This window comes from Anopheles darlingi, chromosome 3 (assembly GCF_943734745.1).
Source record: "Anopheles darlingi chromosome 3, idAnoDarlMG_H_01, whole genome shotgun sequence".
In the NCBI taxonomy this organism is placed as follows: Eukaryota; Metazoa; Arthropoda; class Insecta; order Diptera; family Culicidae; genus Anopheles; species Anopheles darlingi.
Genome location: NC_064875.1, coordinates 9,121,467 through 9,136,044, shown reverse-complemented (window position 1 = coordinate 9,136,044; position 14,578 = coordinate 9,121,467). Strand labels below are relative to the sequence as shown.

At 48.6% G+C, this 14,578-nt stretch overlaps 1 protein-coding gene across 2 annotated transcripts in view; it reads right to left on the bottom strand.

Annotated features, from left to right (window-relative positions):
- Positions 1-11,713, bottom strand: part of LOC125955237 (uncharacterized) — a 66,449-nt gene extending 54,736 nt beyond the window's left edge. For both annotated transcript variants that reach the window (XM_049686248.1, XM_049686249.1), the window contains exon 1: positions 10,671-11,713. The gene's annotated coding sequence lies outside the window, so the exon portion shown is untranslated. The remainder of the gene's footprint in view (positions 1-10,670) is intronic.
- Positions 11,714-14,578: the final 2,865 nt, after the last annotated feature.

Here is a 14,578-nt window from a genome sequence, read left to right as displayed (position 1 = left end):
TCGTACGTACGATGTTTGCACAACTCCTATGCTCCGGCTGGGGGTCCGACTCTTCGGTGGAGAAATCCTAGCCCCAGAAGGAGCTACGATAAGACACAAAAAGATTCGCTATAAATTAGGTCGCCTCGGACAGGTGGGGTGCACACTTCCAAAGGAACAACAAAAAATATGACTTCGTGCGTGTATGGATGCTTGTGGCATCTTCGCTACATCCTTTGTGATGGAGCTGGAAGATCCCAAATACGCGGAACTCGCCCGTTCGGTGATAGGCGAACTAATTTACAACGTCACCACTCATCGAAGGCTAGCTTCTTTTTGGTCTATTCGCTCCTTTCACCTCCTGAAGCTGAAGGGACCTAAATCACAACCATTTTTCGTCAGCACCACCCTAACGACCTCACCCCTTTGCGTGGTGGTGCGAGATGATTATGATTTATAATTATTGTATCGACAGAGGGGGGTTGGCTTGCGAGCTCAACCGTGCTTTATGACCTTCCGCGAAAGGCCGGTTTTTGGCGAATGTCCAGCTGCGAAGATGTCCGGCCCCATTTTGCTGCAAAGATATTTGCGAGAGGGTCGTATATTTTCACCACTCTCTTCTGCCGAGGCCACGGAGTCAAGTCAATTCAACCCCCGTCGGGGGGCCAGAAGATGTGGTGCAATATACGAAACTCCTTTCCATCCGCCATCACGCAAACTTGGATTGCTGGCGGTTGGGGGGGTTTTTTAATTGAATTTTGAAAATAATTTCACGAATTTTACACCTCGGACGAGCAACGAAGTAAGCAGCTTAACGGCTTAGCATAATTTCTTTTATTCTTTGAATATTCTTGTATTCCCGACGATGACAGACGAATTGTTTTTTATCGGATTTATGTTGAACGACGGTTATTGGAACGGCCCTAAACGAGCCACTTCCGGGTGTACGAGTCGTGGGTGCGTACGTAATCCAATCCACATCTCTCTTTCGGCCGGCCTGTTTCATGCTTCAGCACAAGTGCAGAGTACTCTCACTTTCGACGAGGGGCTCGCTATTGCCTGTCAAGCCTCCTACCGGTCCAGTGGTCAGTAATTGAGCACTTTGATTCCATTCCAGAAAACCACTTCCGTCACCAAATCGCCCGGTTGGAGAAAGGGCACGGAGGGAAAGAGGACCGCAGCTGATGATAGTCATTGTGTGTGTGTATATATGTGTGTGTGTGTGGGATTGTTGGATGCATTCATGCACACGCCAGCAGCACGAGTACAATCGATGCAATTACCGAACGTCCACGGGACCACCTGACGATGGGGTGTCTCTGATGGGCAGCATATACTTCTGGTGACGGTTAACCGTAGCGCGACGCTGAGTTCCGGTACGCAAAGCGGGTTGGCACACTCGCGTCCACACTCGGTGACACGGTATGACGTCGACGACGACGGTATGTCGCAAGTCATGTTTATGGTGTCGAGGCCCCCGGAGCTGCACTGTGGCGGTTATGAAACAGGCATCAGGGTACAACACGACGACAACAGCTGGCAACAGCACCGTCCGTCTCCGCTGTTGACGACGACGACGCTCACGACGCCGACGACGAGTAATGTTTGCGAATGGAATTTTCTTTTTTCTGGCTTAGTTGCACCACTAAGCGGAACACTCTAGTTGCGCCCCGTAAGTTGGACACCCCGGGTTTTGGCCCACTTTCTGCCATGCAGGCAGCAAATAATCCCTTTCACTAAGGCCTCTCTCTCTCTCTCTCTCTTTCTCTCCGACGAACCCCCGGGATTTGACCCGATGACTGTGAAATGATAAAAATTCAAATCGATTTCCTCAACGAGCATCAGCATGGAAACATCCCGATCCCAGGGGTAGCGCCAAAAAGGGACTCACATACTGATCACTACCTCGTCGGTTGTCGTGATTTAACTAGACACCGCTCCGTGGTCACACCGTGATCGTGAAAACATGGAATGGGAGTGAATATGTAAAAAAAAATGCGGAGCACAAAAACCGGTTATCCGTCCACTGAAAGTGAGAACTGAAAGTGAAAACTGCTCGCGACCCACACACACACATAACGTGTGCGGTATCCCCTGCTTCCTTTCCACCACCTTGAGGCGGTTTGTGATGGCTTCTTCCGCCACGCACGCCGCCAACGGCAGCAGCACGCACCGTGATCGGCCTCAGCTGCTGCTGAGTGGCACAGAAAATACGGTCAAGTTTGCAATATGTGTCGGTCGGTCGCCGTATGCCGGACATTGGGCCCGGCCATTGGGTGGTCATGGTGGTGGTGGTGGTGGACCAGTTGGTGATGGTGGCTTCGTCAGCTAATCCGAGGACAGGGTTAGTAGCGACTGAACTTTTCCAGCAACAATTTATGCAGATCGTAAACCTTGGGTGGATAGAGACCCCCGACCACCTGGCGCATTCGATCGAAGTGGAGTGGAATGATCACCATCGTTGGCCTGGACTGATGAGGTTGAACTTTGTTAGGGGCACTTCCCGACAATAACATGCTTTAGTGTTTAGTGTTTAGTGGACATGTTTTTCCAATTTAGAGCGAGCATTCCAATCCACTTGACTAATGTCCTGTTTTTTTGATAACGAGCTCCTCTTGCTCTGCTAATAACTCATCTTTAATCTACTCCAAAAAACGACCAAAAACTTCGACTCTGCTTAATTAATCCGTAGTGTGCCTGGTAGGAGCGTCTTTAATCAAAAAATGAAATGCTCGCTCTGTTCAAGTAATCTTTCCCGTGCGTCGAGTGATGGAAAGGCGTCATCCAACGAAGAAGAATTTATTACCGGCAGCGTGGCGAGATGGTGAGCCTTTTACTTTCGTAAACGCCCACCTTGAGACCCTATCTGAAGCCTATCTTGGTAGCGGAGGATACCGGGCAAAGGATAGATGGAATTAATAAAATTTCCGTTTTCATTTTCATCGACCATCAGCGAACCTGAGCGACCGAGCCACTTGTCCGAGGCTTCCTGCGGCTGCGAGCGAGAAAGGTCGGTTAATCTACGGCTACGCCGCTTGGTTCTTGCAGATGGATAATGATCTCCACTTTCATTAGGCGAATGGATGCCGCTCAATCGGGACTTCCAGCGCGGAATGCGCGTTACATCAGCTCCGTCCACCGGTTGGCCGGTATGCATTCTCCCACCCCGAAACGACCTTCAGCAAGACGGCGACTTCGAAGCAGCGACGGTCCGATAGGACGGAAAGATTAATGAAAGTGCAGCTTCAACGCCATGTACGTCTCTGGCGTCTTCGGGGAAGCCACCGAAAACCCGTCGCCCATCGCCGCGGAGCCGCGAACTCGACGCACTTCCATTAGGCGTGGAGGGCTGATAGCGAGCCAACCGTACCTTACACACTAACGAAGCTTCATTTGGTTGACCTTTTATTTATTGTTGAACGTGGGGCCACAACTTGCCCAAGCGGTTCTTGTGATTCTAATCCTTCCGCGTTCAGATTGTGTCTTCTGCTATCTTGAGGATCTTGAAGATCGCTCATTCGCTAGACCACTGGTAGGCGACTGACATTTCGGCGACTTTGCGCTGCTTAAAAATGCAGAACAATCGCGCGGATTGCGGATTGCGATTGAATTAAATGGTATAAATTACACATTGCTTCCTGCAGGCGGTGGGATCAGTCATCGGGATCTAAAGAGGTGGTGTTCTCACTTTAAACAAACATTAGAATAACGTTTGTAGCCCCACCTGGTGCGCCATCTACATGCTTCTATTAATCATATTTATGTTTGTAAATCACTTTAAAAAATGCGATTCAAAACGTTTCGATTCTTTGGCGATAAAAGAGACACACGGAAAGGCGCAGACGCAGACATGCACCTTCCTGTGGGCCGGTACAGCCAGATGGCCGTTTGATGGGGATCACGAATCACCGTGATGCGATGATCGTCTGAGATCGTCGAGAGGGATGGGCCATCCGCATTAAATGTGACTAATTAGATACAGCCATTATGGATGCCGAGGGGTTTCGTTGGGCTTCGGTTACTCAAAAGCTCACTTTGCAGCTCTCCGGACTGCGGCGAAGAAGACGAAATCGTCCCAAAAGCGCGTCAGCCGTGGTCCGAGAACCCGGACGAGACATGATGGACGAGAACGGAATGTGAGCGAAAGGAAAAGCCCGGAGGGCGGATTACGGTAGTAATTATGTATGCACGTCTTCTCACGGCCAGCCTGTCAGCCAGCCCCGAACGAAGGAAGTTCAGCATAAAGTCAAGCCGATGATGCTGCTGCTGCTGCTGCTGCTGCGCCGGCCCGGCGACCTCGCCTCGGTGCGAAGCGATCCCGGAATTGTGTGGGAAAATTGGCAAAAATATAAGGGCCAATTTGAATTTGAAGCGCTCGGAGGAAGTGTAGTTTATTGAGTTTCTTTTGTTGACTATTAGACCCCACGCTTTCTGTCAACCACCCATGGACCGCATGGACGGTCGGCCTTATGCAAATCCCAGAAATTGACATTTGCAAAGAACAAAGACTCTGCTTTTGCGGGTTCTGCGACCCGTCGTTGGTGGTCCAAAAATGAATTAAGACCCGGCTTGTCCTGCAGGTAATATCCTGCTTTTTGGCATGTTTATCCCCGTCGTTTCTCATTTATGAGCGGTGCGAAAATTGAAAACAAAAAAACAACAAGCCCCGGCCAAGCGAATGGCAAGGAAGCTACCACCGCTTGTTAATGTCAAACATTCACACCGAAATGCAGTAACGCGACGGTTCTGTCTAGCTGAATGTCAAACGGTTCGCCGAGCTTCAAACGGATCCCATTAAACGAATAAAATGAAAGATAATCTTCAATTTGTGTTGAACCTTTTAAGACTGTACCGATTCAATTAGATGATAAAGAGCACACGATAATGAGCGCTCCGTACTGTGCAGAGCATGGACCATAAGGCACATCCGTGGCTACCATCAAGAGCACATCAATCAGCCGCCATCGTCATCTACGGAGCGTCTAAATGTCACACTCTGGGTCACTTGATTACATCAATCGACTTGAAAAGGGCTTCCCTTGGTCTCGGGCTATTCCATAAACCACGAATCATCAAACATGGACCCATGGCCATAGACCACATGGCACACGAACGAACGCAATCCCTTTCGTTCGTCACTTGTAGGTTGCCGGTAAAACCGGAGCTGTAATTATCAGTTTACATGTGTTCCCGGTGAGGGACTGCCCGGGCAACAGGACACCAAGAGATAAGCTCCTGTGGTAGAGGGTAGAATGGTCAACAGAATGGACGCTACCTGTTTTTATGGCGGCATGGGGAAGGGGTCACGCGTAAGGCTCGCAGGGACCAGACCCACAGGACGCACACAAACACACAACCGAGTCCTCTTTCTCGCTTACCGGACATCTGTTGGAGTGGAGTTTGTTGCGTGCAGTCCGTATGCCGTATGCTGCAGTTCTCGTACTCACGGGATGGTTGTGGAATGACTAATTAATCTTACTGCAGTTGGTATTTCATCCATGCTGACCTGCCTGAGGTCCTGCTGTAATGAATTTTTAAGCGCAAGGTGCAGCAGAAAGCTCCAACAGAATTCAGTGATCCTGACACAAATCCTGCTTTGGGGCAGTGACAGTTGAGGTTTTAAGCTGACAAAACACCCTAACATACCGAAACAGCAGCTGAAGCTTACCGAACGCAAGGGTCTTACAGGCGGGAACCTCAAATTGAATTACGGCTCAATTCATATAACAAAACCGCTAATGAAGTCGTAAAATGCCGTTGACGAACTCACTAACGTCAGTGCGAATTTTACGGCATCGAAATAGGAGAATTGATGAGCCGGATGTTTGCACAGTTGGATCAGAGACACGCGTGCCTACCGGCTCCTGGTTTAACAAAAGGACACACAAAGGAACCCATTCATCGTGTGGATGTTGCCTAATTCTTGTTGACGACATCAAGAGGTGCTTCTCATGTGAATGTTAACTGTTTTACGTGGTTGCAATTAACAGACTCCCTGCTTCAGCCTGGATTAACATTAATGGAATTACATTGTTTACGTGAAATTAATGAAAATCCGTAGATAATCTGCATGATGTTAAAATCTTATTAATTAATGTGTCAGCACAAATGTTAAAATCTTGTCTTAGATCCAGTGCTGCGAATGTGACATTCATTCCAGCCGATGGCAAAGTTCAAAGTGCAAGTGCCAATGCTCCAGTCCATCAGTCTTCAATGCAACTGGATTTCACTCGTTTTCACTTCAATGTCCAATCAATCCACCATCGTAACCATGGCTGCAGGTCAACTAGACGCTAATAGTGTATCATTTTCCAGTTCAATTTATTACCACCAATCATGTCGATGCTGACCAGAGCCTCCGGTTAATGTCGAATAAATGTGGTGCATTTAGGGCAGTGGTGGTGGAGGCCACAGACACCACATCAGCGCCATCACCATCACGATCTTGCTTCGTTGAATCACCTACAGCTACCACCCAGACTCACCTTGAATAAGTCAAGCCATTAGTGGCCAAGCGGGAATAGCGGCTGGATGGTTGCTGGCACCGACAACCAACAATCAGCTTGAACTATGGCCGCAGACAAGGTGTCAAAAGGGGGCGCACCGGTCAACCGGAATCCAAGCGACGCGATTTGATCACAAAATGTCACGAACTTTCGCACCACACCACACCACACCACACGGGAAGGGCTTCAATCTCATCTTCCCGTGGTGGTCGATAATCCGGTTACGCCGGAAATTCTCCGTCGAAACAGTGCCTCTTTCTCGCCTTCTGGTTTCCTCCGTTTATATCTGCTCAAGGTCTGACCGGGGTGGGGGTTTCGTAACACATGACTCAGCAGCCACCGTGGAGCAGCGAAGGCTCCGCGGAAGAAGAGGGAATTCCACTAACATCCTGGATGCCTCTGGAGCTCCGGAAGGCTGTGGTTTATCGAACCAGTGGAAAGAAACCTTCTCACCGGTATCCCAATAATTACGCGTGAGAGGCGTTCGCGGGTATCCGGACACGTTCGGCGGTTCGGGACCCAACTTCATTCAGAGTCAGAAAATGAGGCAAACCAAGGCACTACAATAGTTGGTTTTAATCCGCTGATGGATGTGCTATCTATTGAAATGGGGTCTCTTCAGGATTAAGGTTTAGGCTAGGTTGAAGCACTGCCTAGACCAATCCGAGGAATTCGAAACTATTCTAGGAGAGAATTCCATTTATCCTTTCGGATTAAGCCACATAACGATCTTGTCAATAGCACTCCTTTGTCGGTTGAAAGAGCGGAACGAATTCATATCTTTAGTTTATGGTCCAGAACTGCATTAGTTGAGCGCAAAAGATCAGATGTAGCGTGAGTCACCTGCTTGTCCCGCAACGGTGATCCGGGAGCTATCATAGCTGGCCATGATGTCATTCAGGCCAATCGTTGTTTAAGTGAACTTCTAACAAGATAACCAGCTGTCACTAATTCTAAATTATGTTTGCATTTTAACCTTTCAAACCGAGACCTCCTTATGGAACAACAATAACGGTCCGCAATTTGATCGATATGCATCAATTTGCCAATACCAAACCATTGAAATTGGCTTCCATGCAACGATCTAGCAGCCCAGAAGTGTCACAATTCCCCACCACAAAGACGACGTACTTCCGCGGCCCTTCCAACGGAGACCCTAGACACCAGCTGGAACCACCTGGCCACCTCTCTAGATTCGCTAACAAACCCTTGGCCTCGGGTGTGTAGCAGCAAGAGGAAGCAAACGCGATTCCCTGCAGCAGCCCACTCCCCAGACCGTCGGTCCTCGGGGAGAGGTGCGTCGGTTGCGGAGTGACTTTCCCCTTTTTTCTCGACGAAGACCTGGATGGAGCCCGAGCTGGCGAGCGAAGGCGCGCGCGCGTGGGGCCGCGTGAGAGAAAGCGTCAGACGCGCGTCACCCAGGCCCACCGCTGCGTCGCTGCGTCGCGGACGTTTCTTTCACTTTCAAACACGTAAAATTCTCGCTTTCGTGCGCGAGATATAATCACTTTTCGATTCCACCGCGAGGCTCAGGGCAGACGGGGCCACCCTTAAGGCCTTAATGTGCCACCACACAACAACAGCAACAGCCCTCTTCGTCCACCGGCACCGCCGACTGACCTCATAATCATTGGCGCTGCTCTCGCCCGAGGGGATCGCAACACCTTAGGGAAGGGAGAAGGTTGGTCCAGCAAGGTTGGTGTGTGATTGACTAGCACACTCGAGGGAGCATGCTGAGAGAGGGGACAAACAAACCTTGAAGTTTCCAGCCACCACAACACCATGGTCAAGTGCATTCGTGTCCGGTCCACGCGTTTCCCGTTCAAGAAGGGTCGCCACACCGGACCAAAGCCCGGACCAAGCTCGAGAGTCCAGTGCGTGCAGCAGTGGCTTGGCGTGTTCCCTTGGCCTTCGATTGTGCGGTTTGCTTTACTTTTCCCTGTTTTTCGAGGGGTGTCCACATTCGATTAAACTCCGGACTCGGGGAAGGGGAAAGTGGATAGAATGGATGTGAAAAAAGACACAACGTGGAAACAGATAACGAAATGTTTGAAAAATAGAAACGCATTTCCAAACAATGAAGACGCAATGACTTGTGGGTAACAGTGTAGCGTGTAGTGAAAATCTCTTAATATCAAAACGTTTATATTATTAACATTCAAATACTCTCACGAAACTCGTGTACACGATGCGCAATAACGAGATGACGCAGACGTACCAGGAATTGAATGTTGATCTAACGCACCACAGACGCATCTGCCGGAGAAGAAATTCAATATTCCCCTGACAACATGGTCCAGAGCTCGTGGATGACCACCGTGACCGTTACGATGTGTTCCGACTTTCATGACCACGGACGCCCGGCCCGTACGCCGGAGCTCCCAAAAAACCTCACCAGCTAATGGCGAAAAACCGCGAAAAACACAGAACCACATTCCCAGCAATCGCACTCGAAATCTCTCGGTGCAGAAGGGATCCAATTTTATATCGTCTTATATCCTCGCTGCTCCACGTAAAAGCTGAACCAAAACCACACGGACACGGTTGGAATTGACCATGAAGAAGCGAAAAATAATATGTTTGCAGATCATAAAAGTTAACCTTTCGCTAAATGTGCTAGGACGACGACGACGGTCAGCAATTGAGCGGTTGATGCTGATGGTGAGATGGGTCTGGTTTGGCCAGCACGTAAGTAATACGCCACGGGCCGTGCCAGACCGTTTCTCGATATCTCGTTTCTTGTTCTCACGGGCGCCAATGGCGCAGGGACTCGCAGGAGGAGGTTTTGTGTTGAAAATATTTACTTTCGGTCGGTGGTGGCGTGGGATTGTTACTTTATTTTAAAATGCCGGAAAAACTCTCTTGTGCAGTGGTGTAGGTAGAATGTTTTTCTGGCGAAAGCATGTTTATGATTGACGAATGGCGCATCTCGTAACTAGTTAGATGGTGTGGGATTTCTAGCTAATTCATTTTCCATATTTGAGCAGACTATCTGGCATGGTTTTGATTGTTTAAACAATCAGAACGTTGTGCTTACAAGTGATACATATTAATTTGATTTTGGGTTTGATTTCAACTGATGATGGTTAAGCAAAACTTTTTTTGACAATAAATGACATAAATAAAGTTAATTCTAAGTTAGATAAAGGGATCAAATCCTTTTCAATAGCTATTGAAACTGAAAACCATACAATATTGTTAGTTGCGGTTTCCCTACATCATGATACAATGTCTTGAAACGAGAAATGATAACAGAAAGGAGTGTAAGTTATGTGAAAATCCCAATCCTTGTAAACTGTTTCTACTCTCGCAAGGACAACATCGTTGAAGAGTCGAACGATTGGTGGTCCTTACGCTCCCAAGTTCCTCGGCAGCATCCGTTTGCTAATCTCCTTCTCAAACACGATTTGTGTATACAAAACACTCGACCCATCCCCGGGACCCGTGTCCGGATTTGTAAAGATTCTCATTCCCTCATTCCTCCTCCCAAATCCAAACACCGAAGATCGTCCCAAACACCGATTACCTCTACCGGTGATGCCGGTGATGGTTCTTCTAAGCTTATTATCCGCTTTACAATCTATGACGTTCTCCTGGACTGTGCTGAGAAGACCTGAACTGAAGAAAACTTCTAAGAAACGGTCCGCCTTGGAATAGCATTTGCGTAGTGAAAGCGAACCCTGGGGTACCGGCGGCACGAGCACCGGCATCGGCAACCGGCCTATCTTCGTCGTCGTCGTCGTCGTCGGCCACTGATAAGGGGATGAAAACATCCCGCAACAACAAGCATTACTCCGCCGGATGTGTCCGTTCTCGCTTCTCTCTATCCATCTCTCTCTCTTGAAGGAGAAAGTAAATATCGGCATCATTTAAAGGAAAATCCTTTCGCTAACCGTCGTTGCGCCGGACACTAACTTGCTACAAGCAAGCAAATAGCGACAAAAGTCTTGTCGAACGGCACAAGATGAATTGTCACCGAACCGCCGGAACAACCGGGCGGCCCGTGCTCCAGTCCCAAAAGGTAAAAAGCGAAACAAAAAGAAAATGCAATCCACTCTCATCATCACCCCTTCCTCCCTCCCTTCCGTTTGGCCACACGTCGCCGCAATCGAAAAGAAAACTTTCTTCAAACCCTTCCACCGAGGAGAGAGAAGAGGAGAGGAAGGCCCGGTCGTGGTCGCTTACCTTTTCGATTCCCCTGCGGTCTGTTCTCCGATGTCCGGTGTCGTTATTGCTGGTGTTGTTGTTGTGTTTTAAAAAAACATAAATTTTGGATCTTTCTGCACTCGACCGTGGCTGCTGCTCTCGATTTTGTTGCGGACTGGGAGTTTGCGTTTTTCTTGGGTCGCAATTTCCCGCGTTGCTTCTTCAAACTCAAGGGATGTCACTGATCCGGTTGTGTCTCGTTGTGTCGTCACCCGGATTTCTTTCGAGTCATCGAGTTATCGAGGCCCTGCTTCGCCTCTTGTTCTGCTCTGCTGCCGCCACAGGTTGGCTGGTTTTTCTTTCCGTTGTTTTCGGTTGTTGTCACGCGCGGGTTGACCAAGCGAACCACTTTCGGATTATAGCAGGATCACCACCACCACCACCATGGAGGGGGCCCCAAAATGTAGTATTTCAACCTGCTCCGATCTCAACTCGCTAGCGGCCGGCTCGATCGTTGATCGAAGTCGTCCTGCACACAAAAGTAGGTCACACACACACACACACGCCAGCAAACGCACAAGTACACATACACTCCGCCACGAACAAGCGACGATTATTATGCAAAACAGAGATGCACGGGATTCGCATTAATCGGTTTCACCATCAACTTCAGGTCACTTTGCAATGCACCTCTCGCTGCTGATCTTCAACGAGACACTAAAAACCACACACACACACACACACTGGCACACGAGATGAAATATCGTTGATAAGGATGACCAGGACGATAGAATATTCGACGACACCAGATGCAAACGGTTGTTTTGAGCCGCGGCTTCAGAGGAGACAAGATAGCCGGGGGTGTACACACACGCACAGAACACGCTGAGGGGCTCGTCTCTGCGGGGTTTTGCACACCTCTTCGAATGCCCAGGCACGAATTAGCCTCGGGTTGGGCTTTTATTAAACAGCACAGCTCTTAGCGCAAAAATTCCACGACTCAAAACACGCGATGGTTCTTTAGGTTCGAAACTTTTACGGCACCGGCAAACCGGGAGAGAAAAGCAAACGTGCGACGCTCACAACGGCCAAATCGTATCTGTGCGTGTCGCGCGCGTGGTTGGCCTGATCAGGTAATCGTCCGTTAACTCGCGCGGCTGATGCGAGAGCACGTGGCGGCTAGGGAGGATTCGGCAAGGATTCCGTGAGCTAATTCAGATCAAAAAAGGCTCAATTTTGATGATTTTTCGTGAAGAAACCATTCAACTATATTTTTTCGAGTGAATGCCTTATAAAACTACAACTTTTCGTGAATATTTGGTTCGCTGAAGCAGGCCTCATAAACGAGATTCAAATCGGCGATTCAACATGTAGACTCGCGAACCCGTAGAGTATAAACAAAATTTGTCAAAAGAGTGAAACAGGCGATCTTTCGTTCTCTTTCTGTAACGGCTGGTAGAGTGAAATAGGCGATCTTTCGTTCTCTTTCTGTAACGGGTGGTAGCTTTTGTGTAACGGTTGATGAAATTCACCAAACTATGGGAAAATCGAGTTTCTCAGGGAAAACCTCGCCCTTATTTCCTTTTAAAAAAAATCTACATTTTCCCAACATTTTTCCGAACATTTACATACTAAATTAGTGAAGTATCGTTCGTTTAAACCACATCGTATTAGAATTTCGCAAGTAGCACCACTGATATGGTTGCGAGATACACTAAGAAATATCATTCTCACATTTCCTTTGATCCAATTTGCTAACACAATATTCTAGAAAGCTACTAAAAATATACTGTAGTACCTTATTAAAAAAAATTGGTTTTAACATCAATAAGCCAGATAAACAGTTGTTGATTATTCACAGCAAAACTTTGGAATTTGTGATCAAAACTCTTAGTTGTGACCTGGTCTTTCACCTAGATCATCCGCCACACTCGTGGAGCACAGAAACTTGACTTCATTTCCCGGTTCGCGCCTTTACACCGGTCCCCAAAGATGATCACGTTAATTTAGTTCAAGATCCATTTGACTTTCGCAACACCGCAAGCGCCGCATAAGGGCATTCCGATCAAAAAATCGACCTCCGCAATAGCGCATGGCGTGCATGTGCGATCTTCTCGGTAATAATCTGCGCCCTCCAAGGGTGGCGGTCACCAGCCGTCCAGCGATCGCAGATATCTAATTCCCGGCCACCGAAACGATGCGAGAGCTATTGAATCGGCGCCGCCGTCGCCACCGATCCGCGGTGGCGATCCATATCGCCCGCCTTGGGGTCACAATTCGTACGATTGTACCGCGCTGGGCGACGCCAACCGGGCTGACCTCATTCTGGTTAATTGAAAAATATTTTCTCAGCTTCTAACCTCCAGGGAGCCAGGGAGAACCAGAGGGGTCGTTCTCTAGTCGTGCGTGTGAAACCTGCTACGCATACCCGGTGCCATTCGGTAAGATCAAACCCGGGAACAGCATGAGCCATTCAGCGGGAAAGGGAAATGCAAAAACGCACTCCCGCGTCCAGAAGCGACGCGGAAATACCCGCGTTTTCCTGGCGACAGCCACAGGGTGCCAGTGGGTGAAGTAAAAACATGTTTAATTATGATTGAAATGACCACCCTTCCGCCCCTCTTGTTCTAATCGTCCCCTGGGGTGTGCACGGTGATGGTTAGAATGTTTTCAATAATTTAATTAATCGCTGATCTCCCTCCGCGATGCGGCGCAAAAAAGGGCCGTAAAACACTTGAGCCTGGGGTTAACCGCTGTGGGCTAGGAAACGAAGCAGAAACCACAATTCGACATTTTGTAGCAGTATATTTATGGTAATGTCACCGGAGAGATGATAAATTTTCATCTCTCGCAACACTGTCCCCTTTGAGTCCGTGGCTCTGTTGGTGAAGCAAGAAAGGACGTAGATAGTGCCTTTATGCTCGTGCCGGTGCTAACCGTTTATCGTGATTCGGTAAGTCAATAAATCTAATTTGTAACGATTGTCCCATCGAGAAGGCCATGAGTAGAGCCCATGAGAGACGCCACGCTCGCGCGCCAGTTACTTTCAGATTGCTTTCCTCTTGCAGCTGCACCTTGCACCAGTGCAAGCGAAAGAAAGTGAACGCGAACTCAAACACGATCGAACGGCGAAGAAGAAAACGTGAAGGGAACCACGTGGAGCGACTGCCCTCCTCGTGCAGACACAAGTTCAAGATCAAACCCGGTCTTGAAGGTTCGATGCCACGTTTTGGATTTTTCCGGACGCTTGGAAAAGTGAGAGGCGGGGCGCTGCATCACCCTGCCGCTGGTCCGTCGCAGCGCCTTGATGACCTTGTTCAGCTGTGCTCAGCGCGATCAGTAGCGATTGACTGATTGATGAGCTGGACTCACTTTCTTCCGATTCCGCAAACTCCGCGAAAGGGTGAAACGAATCAAATGGATCCAAACCAGTTTTTGTTTTTGCGTTTTCCACGTGCAACCACAAGCCCAAGCCGTCGCCAACCGTCGAATCGTCGGGTGAAAAGTGGTCAATAACGTGGCTGGCGTGAAAAAAATATGGCAGCGAAAGAGGAAAAAGTAAAATATCCCGACGAGCGCGGTTTCCTGGCATGACTGACTGACTGACATTGGCCGCCCTTTCTTCGAAGGTTGTCTCACCGGAGAGAGGGAACTTGATCTAAAAAAGGGAAACGAGGAAATCACCGGGCGGTCCGTCGATCGCCTCGGAACGTGACAGTGAAACGTGCTTCATGTTGAAGAGTGTTGATTCCTTCGACTCCTTCCGTTAGTTGGTTGGCGGCACTTTCATCCTTTTCAACACGCAACAACAATCAAAAAGGGAATCTGAAATTTATAAAAATACATTAAAGGTGTGTATTGCGGTGTGTATACCGGAAGCGGTATTTTTTTCGATTTTTTTTACCTCTTCTGCCTCTTCATTTGTTTCCTATAAATTATCTACGGAA